Source organism: Telopea speciosissima, chromosome 3 (genome assembly GCF_018873765.1).
Source record: "Telopea speciosissima isolate NSW1024214 ecotype Mountain lineage chromosome 3, Tspe_v1, whole genome shotgun sequence".
In the NCBI taxonomy this organism is placed as follows: domain Eukaryota; kingdom Viridiplantae; phylum Streptophyta; class Magnoliopsida; order Proteales; family Proteaceae; genus Telopea; species Telopea speciosissima.
The window spans coordinates 41651819-41665182 of record NC_057918.1 but is presented as its reverse complement, the minus strand read 5'-3'; positions in this window follow the sequence as shown (position 1 = coordinate 41665182).

Below are 13364 nucleotides of genomic sequence, written 5' to 3'. Positions count from 1 at the left end.
CCCATAAGCCTATGTAATGTGTCCTATAAAATCATAGCAAAGATTCTGGTTAATCGTCTGCGTCGCTTCCTATCTTCTTTCATCTCTCCTTACCAATCTGCCTTCATCCCTGGCCGCCAAATATCTGACAATATAATCATGGCCCATGAGATATTCTTCTATCTCAATCATCTTAAGGGGAAAACTGGTTATGCTGCAATTAAGATTGATATGTCCAAAGCCTATGATCGGGTTGAATGACAATTATTGGAAAACCTTGCTCGTTTCCTGGGATTTGGCTCTGACTGGACTACCATTATTAACTCCCTCATTTCCACTACATCTTTCTCTTTCAAAATTGATGGGGGTTCCTTTGGTTTTCTCAAACCCAACCGTGGCCTGAGACAAGGCTGCCCCCTCGGCCCTAACCTCTTCCTTTTCACTATGGAAGTCCTCTCTAGACTCCTGGGTGCTTACCGAGAGATTAATCTCTTTCGTGGAGTCAAAGTGGCCAGAAATGCCCCTGAAATCAGCCATCTGCTCTTTGTCGATGTGTCGATGACACTTATTTTCTGTAGAGCAACTAAGGAAGAAATTCTTACCATCAAAGCTATCTTGGACCTTTTTTCGGACCTCACTGGCCAAAAAAATTAATTTCCACAAGAGTGAGTTACACTTCAGTAAAAATGTAGACACTTCCTAAAAGGCTCAACTGTGCAACCTCTTGAATTTAAATGAGATGTCAACCCACTCCTTATACCTTGGCACCAAGTTGTTTCCGTCACGTGCTAAGACCAAGGATCTATCCCATGTTGTGAATAGAGTTAAAACCAAACTCTCACTTTGGAAAGCCAGCCATTTATCCTTTGCTGGTCGCAAAATTTTAATTCAATCTGTTCTTACTTTTGTCCCTTCCTACCTTATGTCATGTTTCCTTTTTCATCAAAACATATGTAAGTCCTTGGATTCTATATCCATGAAATTCTAGAACAAAGATACTCAGGGACAGAGGACTTGCCATCTAATTAAATGGGATAAACTTTGTCGCCCTACCTCTGCTGTTGGTCTTCGAAAATCTGAACATCATAATAGGGCCCTCATCCTTAAACTTGGTTGGAGACTCATAACTGATTCCTCCTCCCCTTGGTCCAAGGCTCTCACGGCCAAGTACTTCCCCAAATTATCAATATTTCACCCAAAAACCTTGACTAGAAAAGGATCCTGGACCTGGAACAGCATTGCGAAAACACTTCGAACTTTGCGCAGCATGATCTCTACACATATTGGAAATGGTAAGACAACTTCTTGCAGGTATGATCCGTGGATACCTTCCACGAATGGTAAGTTCTTACCCCCCTTTCCATGCCTTTAAATAACTACCAATTGGTCAATGATTTCATGCATAACTTTAATTGGAATAGAAGCAGATTGACCTCTTGTTTTGATAACTTGACTGTTTCAACAATTGAGCGACTTCCTATCTCCAATTCTGAGGATGTGTGGAGATGGTTCCCTAACCAAAACAGGGAACTTCTCAACAAAATAAGTGGCCACTCATCTCATAAATACGTCCGGCCCCCCTAGGCTTTTGCTGTTCCATGGTGGAAATTCTTTTGGAAACTTACTATTCATCCTCGATTTAAAGTTTTCTTTTGGCGTGTTTTACATGTAGGAATTCCCACAATGGCTTATCTCTCAAAATGGATTTCAGTCGAGCCTACATGTGTATTATGTGGTTCTTACGTTGAATCGATTTGGCATCTCTTCCTATCATGTGATTGGACTAAGCATATTTGGGCTGCTAGCCGTCTTGGATTAAGAACCGAGCATTTATCAGGCCCCTCATTACTTAACCTCTGTGTCTCCCTCCTTGGCAAGTTTGCCTTGGACAAACAATCTTGCATTTGGGTTTTTTCAGTTTTTATTATCACTTTTTATTATATCTGGGTTGTAAGAAACAAGGTTGCTTTATTTGCTAATAAAGCCGATCTTGCATCAGTTATTAAGAGTGGCATGAGATGGTTGATTGATCTTAACATCTATCCCCAAGATCAAACAGCAAATCAAGACCACATCTCCCAATGCACACACACTCTCACGAACACTTTATTACCTGCTAACGTTAATTTGCAATTCCCTGGTTTACTGATCGTAGGAATTTTTGAACCCGCACTTAATCTAGCTCAGTGGGCTTTTTACATTTTGTTAGATGGATACCATATGCTAACAGATGCAGGTAGATTACAGATCACTGATAGCACTGAAGTTGAATTGGTTGGACTCTTTCATGGACGGCAAACAGCAAGACAGGAAAACATTAAGCTGAAGAGCCTGTGGACCATAAACAAGAAAATATATGACATGCTTAAATATTCTTTCTCAGTCCCATCCCCTGGACTTCAATTGGTATCTACTGTGAACTCATAGATCATTCTCAGAACTTTGATAGTTTAGGGCTTAAACTATATATACTACTAACTCCCAAAACAATGGTTAATTAGGATTGTAGCCCTTTTCGTTTGGTCTTTTTTATATATTTGTGTTTTTTATCAAAAAAAAGAAAAAGAAAAAAGATGTCCCTCTCAAGGCGGCACTAATATCGTCGACGGACCTATTGTGGGAGCTGTCGTTGCCACCATCTGCAACCCCACCCTCCCTGCAACCTTCCGCCCCATATTCTTTCTCATATGCCCCACTCTCCGCTGTAACCCCTCTCGCCCCCTCACTTCGGGCAACAAAGCCCTGTGGATTATGCCCACCACCCCTAATTTTCAACAATTCTTTCTTCCACATGATTTCTTCTTACCCAACTAAGCACCTAACTTTTTCTTCTTCCCCATTAATTACTTACCCTCCTCAAAAGGAAAAATTCCATATCTCATTCTATAACCCTTCGTCACCAAGATATAGTTCTTCCATCTACCCCTCAGACTACCCTTACCTGTTATTAATTTCTCTATCAGAACCTCTCTTCTTCCATCTGTTTGAGTTATTGTGCATTTTCTGCTAGCAGATCACATCCATATTTGGATCGAGTACTTGATTATCAGGAAACTCACTCATTGCCAAACAAACTCAAAGCCCAATCTCTGTGTGACAATCAAGATGTTGATATATGGCTTTCACTAATGAGGCCACAAAGCAAACATGTTGTAATCAATTCCCCATACTTCTTGTCGATCTCTAGATGGCCGACAAGTTGATATAAATAAACCACAAAAACTCAAACCTAGACAATGAAATTATAACCTGTACGTCAAAATGGGAGAGGAGATGGCATACTATCCTTACTGGATTTGTATCGCCAATCCCAAACCCGGAAAATGAGACAGAGAGAGAGGAAATAACAATATCAGAGCAGAAAAAGATTAGCAAAGAGGTCGAAATACTAAAGAAAGCTGAGAACGAGGGAGTTTGATAGCAGATGATGAATCAGGGAAAGACAAAACCCTAGCTTGAGAGTGTGAGTAAAGCGTCACAGGCTTGCAGCCAACACAATTGACCACCTCCCATTTGGATTTTCGAAGGAATAGATGCAGAAGCTCTAAAAAAAATTATCTGTAAGCAGCGACATGATAGAGGTATGGGTGCGGGTGCAGGTGCATTGAAGAAGGAGGAGGGGCCAGGCGGGGCGTACTACAACCTATGGTTAAGGCTCGTTGCAAGAAGAAGAGGAGGGAGGAGGGGGCTTGCCTTCCTAAAAATAAAAGCAATATGATGCTTTTATCCTCAACTTTAAGGACTTAAGAGCACGTGCTCATTAAACTAGCGAAAAAATGAGGGAAAAACGTTTTTGCCCATAATCCATAAGACTCATGAGCCTAAACAAGTTTAAAAAATGATACAAAACACACGAAAAAATGAAAATGAAAAATGACACCAAAAAGGCCCTCAGGCTCAAAGAACCTTTTCCCATAAATAATAAATAAAATATAAACGGCAAAAGTTCAAATAAAGTAAGTAAATGAATTTTCAGGGCCTCTAGTCTCTAGTCTTCTGATTAAATCACTTTAAGTATTCCCAAACCTCCTAAAATTCTGGGACCACAAGGTCCTCCACATAGAATTCCTAATCTCTATTTTGATGTCATTATATCCCTCCAATTTCCAAATAGGCATTGTTGTGAATTATAATGTCCATTATACCATTTTTTGTTTAAGATTTTTATAATATCAAATTTACCCATCACATTCCACCACTTATTCCTTAATTATAATTTGATTACTTGTACTTTATTACATCAAAATAAACAACCAATATTTGATTTTAAATTTTCCTTCTCGATTGCTAAATTTGTCGAACCATGTCAACTTTTTGGTTAGATTTATCAAAGTGTTCATTTCAGAAAAAAATATAGTAAGAATGAAATGGTTAAGATTTAAATGATCCTAATCTCTTGACGTAGATAGGAGAGATGGATTTGCTGCATAGTTCGAAAACTTGGGTTTCATGCCCGTTTTGGGTATGCCCGAAATGACTGAAATTTACAGAAATTTCACTGGAAGAATGCATTTTTTGCTGGTGAGATATGGTTGGCAATTCAAGGGGGCAAACAGCTGTATTAAGCTCTGATACTTCAAGAAAAGTATCAGAGCTTATTTTAACCTCTATAAATATATGTGGGAAACCTTATTTTAACCAAGGTACAAAAACTCGGGTCTCGGTACCAACTTGGCTCTTGGAAAAACCAAGACGAGTCGAGATCTCGCTGAGTTGGTGCTTTTTTTTTTTCCAACTCGAAGTTCAACTTTAGGCTAACCCGAGATTCGAGATCTCGCCGAGATATGTTGAGTTTTGTCGAGTTAGGTGAGGTAGTTAAGTGGTAGGTGGTTAAAAAAATGGGTCAAAACCGAGATCCAAGATCTTGCCGAGTTTTCATAGAGATCTCACCGAGATATTGCACTTTTGAGACTCGTAGGCAGTATCGTCTCGGCTTTTCCAAAAATCGAGAAACTCGGCGAGATCTCACGAGTTCTCGAACTATGATTTTAACGTATATAAATATATGTAAAATTTTATATTGCAAGAAAAGTCAGAGGAAGTGGTGGCTTGGATTTGCACCCTTGGTTGGTGTTAGAATATATCCCTCTTAGCATTAGTGTCAGAGAGATTGGCACTAATCCTGAGATGGCTTCATGTTATGTTATGCTTTTTCTTTTTTGCCCTTGTGATGTAAACCTACATCTATATATATTTTATTCTTTTGGTTCTCTCTGATTATGAGAGTGCAGTCATTCTCTTGCTCTCTCAACCTCTCTTTTTCTCTCCCTTTTCTCCTTATTTACATGGTATTAGAGAAATCTGATCTGTAGGGCCACGCTTCTTTTCTCTTTTCTCAGTCTCTCATTGTCTCTACAACAAAAACAAAAAGAGGCAACCAGTAACCGATATAAGTGAAGGCTTTCGGTTTCTCTTTTTGCAATAGGGGGTGTTCTCACCCCAGTTGAAGACATGAAGTTGTTTGGAAGATGACTTCAAGACATCCTTATTTCGAATCAATCACTGATTCTCAGGTTCAATGTCTTTTTTGTTTGCTTTCTACTGAAGATTGGTTGTTTTTAGATCGACACTTCTGGTCGATGTTGCTGGTTTATGAAGATTGGTGTTGAAATCAATTTTTGAATCTATATTGGGGTCTGGTTGCTGGTTGGTTTGAGTTCGGTATTGGTGCAGTTTGATTTTTCAGATCGAAGTCTCATCCACATTGGGAGGCTGGTTGTTGATTGTTTACCTGGTTATTTTGGTGCAATTTCTAGTGCTTATTTTGGTGTTGATTTGGTTTTAATTTCTGTTGGATTGATTTTTGGTGCTCTTCCTTTTGTGCTATTTGTCTGGTTATATACTTGCTGATTGAGATGGGTGATTCACAGAAAGATACAAAACTGGTGACTGAGGTAGTGTCCTCCTCTTCATCTACTAATCTTTTTTTTTGGGCGAATAATAATTTAAATTACGAAGAAAAGAGAGGGGATATACAAGCCCAAGGGCCAACAAAACAGAAACAAGAAACTAGCTGGAGCGCAAAATGGAGGTAGGGAAACCCCAGGAGACAACAATAAGCCTGTTCCTTGGGGTATCCAAAACCCTACCCGGGGGAAGGGAGCACACTTTAGAAGAAACATCGAATAAGATGGCCTTCCAAATCCTATCGAAAGAGCGGGATTTGGAAGTCCATCTTCTAAGATGGAAGTTGGAAGGTAGCAACAATTTTCAGCAATGGCAAAAATTGTAACTCTTGTTCTCACAGGTAGAGGTGATAAGAACCACTCGAAAGGGTTGAAACCTGAAGGTACTGATGAGACTACCTGGGAGACTGTTGATGCCCGTATTTTAGGTCAGATGCTGAACTCAATGGACAGAAATATAGTTGATCTGGTGACTCATATTAATACAGTGAAGGAGTTGTGGGATTACTTGGTTGTGTTAGATTCCGGACATAATAATCTTTCTTGGATCTATGAGTTGTCCCAAGAATTTTATCATGTTGATCGGAAGGGCCGCCCTCTCACACAACACTTTGCTGACTATAAACGGAGGTATGAGGTGTTAAATTCTCTGCTCCCCATTACATCTGATGTAACACAGATGCAGAACCAAATTGAACAGCAGTTGGCAGTTATGAGTTTCTTGGGCAGCTTGGGACCCGAAGTTGATTTTGTTCGATCTCAGATCCTTGGTGGTGACACGGTTCCCTCTTTTGCAGACACTTCCTCCAGGGTCCTACGTCATGCAGTTAGGAGAAGGGTCCAATAGGGATTCTTTTTAATTTTTTAATTTTATTCATGTTATTAGAATAGTAGGAAAATAAGAGTCCAATTTAAATTACGTTTGTTTTCTGTTTGGCTGAAGTAAAGTTGAGTCTAGGTTATTTCCGTTTCACAATAGGATTGGGGATTTATTTTATAAAAAGGGCATGTAACCAAACAAATGGGAACAGATTTGAGATTTGAAAATTGAATGAAAGTTTTGTTGGTGTGCTGCCATGAGCCTTGCGTGCATCTCTTCCCTCTTCTGATTCTTTCTTTCCTCCTCTCTTTCATTATTCTTCTTCGTTTCAGGTTTCTCCCTTGTTTCTGTTGGTACCAGCAGTGCCCCAATCATTGGCATCGATCTCCACTGATTCACTTTAGATTAGTTTGAGATTCTGAGGGGTCTTTCCTGTGATAGAAATGACTTCAACTCCAGGAGCTCTCGTCCTATAGCTCTAGTTGAAGATAGAATCAGATCTGGTTTTTTTTACTGGAATCATCTTCAATATCAGTTTCTGATTTCAGATTTCACTGATCGATTGCAAGCAAAATTTTGGGGCTAATTCTCATTGGGATCGACAGACCTTGGCACTGCGATTTTATCCCAGAAATTGCAAACAGAATCATCTACATACGAGGGAGTTCCCTCTGCTGGAACGATTCCAATTCACCGCCTCTCTTGCTATCGTGTATTGCAAGGTTGAAGAAGACATAATAAGTCTTCAAATGTGGTCAAGTGCCTCGCGCACTTGGTAGCTAGTGGTGTGTAAAGGCCCATTGCTATCAGGAAGTCTTGAGTTCAAGTCTCCTGATTCACATCCTACATCCCCCCCTTACCTATTAAAAAAAAAATGTCTTTAAAATTGCAAGGGCAACTTATATTATTTACATAAAGCCCCTATATTCTCTATTTCTATTCTATTTATCCCCATTTATTTGTCTAATCCCAAGAATACCCCTCCCAATAACACGTTATTAGCCCATTCAATTTACTCTTTTACTCCATTAAATTACAGTTCTGCCACTTTACAACTTCAGATTAATTACAATTCTACCATTGCCCTTATAAATCTTGATTTATTTACTAGTTTGCCATTGAACTTTGGATTTGAGTGCTTCTTTTCTTGGGTGGGCCCTTAAGCAATCCAATAAGGGTTATTCCAACCCGGGTCTGCATCAAATTGGTATCAAAGCTAAATTTCTGGCAATTATTAAACATGATAGGTGGTCACACTACCAACACCGAGTTGCACAAATTTTATCGAGAATTGGCTGAGAATCAACAGGAGAGTGAGGCCAGACTTGAGGCCAGATTTGAAAAGAATGAGACTAAACTTGACAAATTTATGGAAGAGATGTTTACTTTTATGAGGAGAATCGACAAGCAAGTTGAAGCAGGAACGTCTGCACCACTTCCTCAATTTCATAACTTACAGATCGAAAGTACACCTCAAAGTCAACCTGATCCAGTTATACACCCCAGGATATCACCCGACAATTTTCTGATAAGGACTATGGTATCAAAGTTGAAGTTCCAGAGTTCAGTGGTGAAAAGAGGCCAGAGGAATTTCTTGATTGGCTTACCAAGGTTGAAAGGATCTTTGCTTATAAATCCTTTCCGGACGAGATAAAGTGTGAACTTATCCTCACCAAATTTATTGGGTATGCATGTTCATAGTGGGATGATGTATTACACTCGAGGCTTATCAGGCGACTTGGACCCATTACCAATTGGGAGGTCATGAAATAGATTCTGAACTAAAAATTGGTTCCTCCTAATTATGAGACGGAATTGTTTCACAAATTGATTAATATTCAACAAGGCAGCAAGAATGTGGATACCTACACTCTAGAGTTCCACAAATTATCTTCAATGTGCCAACTTCAGGAGACAGATCGACAACGGGTTATGAGATATATTAGCAGATTAAATACTGAGATTCGATTAGAGTTGGCTAACATTGAATTCAGGTCTGTTCATTTGGCTGCAATCATGCCAAGACAGCTGAAGAAAAGTATGGCTCTCTAAAGAATATGCTCAAGCCTCCTTCAGCTTATAGACCTCCACTGCGAATTGAAGAAAAGTGGACTGAACCTCCTAGGGTGTAAGAAAAGAAGTTAGACTATAACAGGGGCAACGATAGGTTGAAGAACTTTTTGTGCCGTAATTGTAGCGAAAAGGGTCATTTTGGCAATAAATGTCCCAATAAAACTCGCCCCATAAATATAGCAGAGAAACAACCAACAGAGAAGGATGATACAGATGGTGAAGGTTTATACGCTTTACCACCTGACGAGGATGACTATACTTATGATGATGATGAAGTTGAAGCTCACTTTGCCAGCCTTACACCATTCGCAAATGGGCTTGTTGATAAAGCTCCCCTCTTCAGGCAAAAGGGTATACTTTTGTACGGTACAAGTTCCACAGATGTTCATACAGTTGTTGACACCGGAGTAGAAGCCAATTTCATCTCTGCTGATTTTGTTCGAGCACATAACCTTCTATAGAAGAAGCTTTTCAAGAATATTCATGTGCGAGTTTTGGACCAACAACTCGAGAAGAGGCCACGGCAGTAGTGCGAGTACACTTGCAATTTGGGCCATTACAGTACCATGTGCCTTGCCTAGTCACCTCATTGGCGCACTGCGACATTCTTTTAGGGCGACCTTGGCAACGACATGCTGGTATTCTCTATGATGGTGCACAAAACACCATTAAAGTAAAGCAAGGAGGGCGTACGTTTCTAATGTTGCCTCATGCATTGAAGGATATGCCGCGGCGACAACTATTTTGTCCTCCTCCAGCTATGGATCACTCTCTCCTCCCTACTCATGGAATTGCAGTTCGATCGTCTACCTCGAGATATGTGCTACCTCACCATCGAAATAATTACAGAGGCATTTTGGGTTCGAGACCTAACTCGACGGAGTTGAGTTCTTATAAGACCGGGAAAGTTAATGCAATTAAAAGATGGGTCCAATAGGGATTCTTTTTAATTTTTTTAATTTTATTCATGTTATTAGAATCGTAGGAAAATAAGAGTCCAATTTAAATTACGTTTGTTTTCTGTTTTGGCTTAAGTAGAGTTAGAGTCTAGGTTATTTCTATTTCACAATAGGATTAGGGATTTTATTTTATAAAAAGGGCATGTAGCCGAACAACTGGGAACAGATTTGAGATTTGAAAATTGAATAAAAGTTCTGTTGGTGTGCTGCCATGAGCCTTGCGTGCATCTCTTCCCTCTTCTGATTCTTTCCTTCCTCCTCTCTTTCATTGTTCTTCTTCTTTTCTGGTTTCTCCCATGTTTCTGACGGTACCAGCAGTCCCCCAATCATTGCATTGATCTCTACTGATTCTCTTCAGATCAGTTTGAGATTCTAAGGGGTCTTTCTTGTGATAGAAACGACTTCAACTCTAGGAGCTCTCGTCCTAAAGCTCTTGTTGAAGATAGAATCAGATCTGGTTTCTTTTATTGAAATCCTCTTCAATATCAGTTTCTGATTTCAGATTTCACTGATCGATTGCAGCAGAATTTTGGGGCTAATTCTCATTGGGATCAACAGACCTTGTCACCGCGATTTTATCCCAGAAATTGCAACCAAAATCATCTTCATACGAGGGAGTTCCCTCTGCTGAAACGATTCCAGTTCACCGCCTCTCTTTCTATCGTGTATTGAAGGTTGAAGAAGACATAAGAAGTCTTTAAAATTGCAAGTAGGGACAACATATATTATTTACATAAAGCCCCCTATTCTCTATTTCTATTCTGTTTATCCCCATTTATTTGTCTAATTTCAAGAATACCCCTCCCATTAACACGTTATTAGCCCATTCAGTTTTCTCTTTTACTCCATTAAATTCCAGTTCAGCCACTCCTTTACAACTTCAGATTAATTAGAATTCTGCCATTGCCCTTATAAATCTTGATTTATTTACTAGTTTGCCATTCAACTTTGAATTTGAGTGCTTCTTTTCTTGGGTGGTTCCAACCCAGGTCTGCATCACCACGTGTATCCCTAGACACAACTCGTGATTCTACTTCTGGTGATAGTACTGCACTTGTTAGTAGTGGTAGTGGAGGAGGCCATGGCACTGGTAAAAGTCAGACTTCGTGTATACCCCCTTCGCCTACTGCACTGGTCTTGCCTGATAAATCTAGTTCTGTGAAGACTTGCCACCACAGTGGCAAACCTGGTCATATCCAACGATTCTGTTGGAAACTTCATGGCAAACCTTCTCAACCAAAGGTTGCCACACTGCTAACACTGAACCAGCCTCCCCATTCTAGCCTTTGGAGAAGCGTTGTGTGACTTTGACTATGACAGGAGAGGAGTTTGCTCGGTATAATCAGACAAAGGTGTCTCAAGAGTCTCCTTCTACTGCTACTTTTGTTCAGACAGGTAATGCCATTGCATGTCTATCCACTTCTAGGCCCTGGATTATTGATTCAGGGGCCTTAGATCCCATGTTTGGATTCCAAGTATATTTTTACTCCTTACAGACTTCTTCTAGTGTTACCTTGGCTGATGATTCCTTTGCAACCGTCAATGGAACTGATACTGCTCAGCCCACAACCACGTTATCTTTGTCTTCCGTATTATATTTACATAAATTCCCATTCAACCTCTTATATGTTAGTCAACTTACCAAGGCATACAACTGTTCAATAACCTTTTACCATGATTCTTGTGTGGTAGAGGCAGAGTATTAGAGGGGCAATATCTTCTTGAGGACCATCTATTGCATGTTTGAGTACATTATCCCCTCATCAGATACATTATCGGCTGGGTCATCCTTCGTTATAGAGATTGCAGGAACTTTATCCTAGTTTTCGTTCCATTTCTATTTTAGATTGCGAGTCAATTCAATTTGGGAAGCTCCACCGTGTGAGTTACCCACCTAGAGTCCATTAACGGGCCACACATCCTTTTACTTTAGTTCATTCCGATGTGTGGTTCCTTGTCCTGTAACGTCCGACCTTGGCTTTAAATATTTTGTTACATTTGTTGATGACTACTCTCGTGTTACTTTGCTTTATTTAATGAAATGTTGGTCTGAATTATTCTCTATATTCTCTGCATTTGTGGCTGAAATTAAAAATCAGTTTGGATGTTATATCATCACTTTACGTAGTGATAAACTGATAATGCTAGAGAATATTTTTCTACTCCATTTACTGACCTTATGGTTACACATGGTATTGTTCATCAGTCTTCCTGTTCTGACACACCACAACATAATGGTGTTGCAGAGCGAAAGAAATGTCACTTGATGGAAGTCACTCGATCACTTCTCTTTGAAATGAAGGTGACCAAATCTTTTTGGGTTGATGTTGTTTTGATTGCATGCTATCTTATCAATCAAATGCCGCCTTCTCTTTTAGGTGGTAGCGTTCCCCATACTTCATAGTTATCAAGGCGTATCCTAGGCGTCCAGGAACCTTGGTCGCCTAGGTGGGCGCCTTGAATTTTGGACCTTCTTCAACGCCTTGTTCGCCTTCCTGCCTTGATAACTATGCTTTACTTTGCCCTTCTGATCCTCTCTTTCTTTTGCCATCACATGTGTTTGGATGTGACTGCTTCATTCTGGACCATCGCCCTGGGTTATCAAGATTAGACCCTAAAGCAATTAAATGTATTTTTGTTGGATATTCCCGTGTTCATAAGGGATATCAGTGCTGCTCTCCAATCTTTCGTAAATGTTTTACTATTGCTGATGTGTCTTTCTTTGAGTCTCAATCCTATAAGGATGAATCTGTTGTGGAGCTTGGTTTGGATGATGATATTCCTACATACATTGTTCAGTCTCATCCTGCTATTCAACATGTTCACAGCTGTCGTCCAAAGGAAGTTGTTGCACCCCTTGATCTTTTGTCCACTGCTACGTCATTACCGTCTACAGATCCTGCGCCCGAGTGTAGTCTTCCTCCTTTTGACTTGGACTTTCCCATTGCTCATCACAAAGGTACACATCGTTGCGTTCAACATCCCCTTTCATCCCATGTTTCTTATTCTAGTTTATCTTCAAATTTCGGACATGTCTTTCTACTATTGCATCTTATCCTATTCCTAAGACCATTGCAGATGCATTATCTAGATCTGGCTGGAGGACAGCTATGGAAGAAGAATTACTGGCTTTGGAACATAACCAGACATGGAATCCTGTTCCCTTGCCACAACATCAGTAAAAATCTACGAAGGCCCATCTATATATGATTGGATCGGCCATGCCATAACAGAGCCGATCTTATCAGGTCTCCAGATCAGCCAACATGCTAAGGATGGAATCACTTCACCAATGTCATACATCTTGCATGACTTAAGGTCATGCCTTCAGCATGACTCTCAGGGACAGGTGTCCACACCAGAGGAGCTCCACCTATACACATTGTAGACCAGAATGATGGTCTATCACCGATGAAAAGCCTATGATGATCTACGATCTTAATCCTATAAATATCCAAGCATCGCATAGGTAAAAGGCCGATTCACTTCTCATTTTTTCTACTTAGAGATTTATCTATTGCAAGAGATCTGACTTAAGCATCGAAGTGAATCCCTCGGCTCAGACCAGCCCTCCATTTTTTAGCTCTGTTCTTCTATGCAGGTTAGCTCAACCACAAGAGGGCTCAG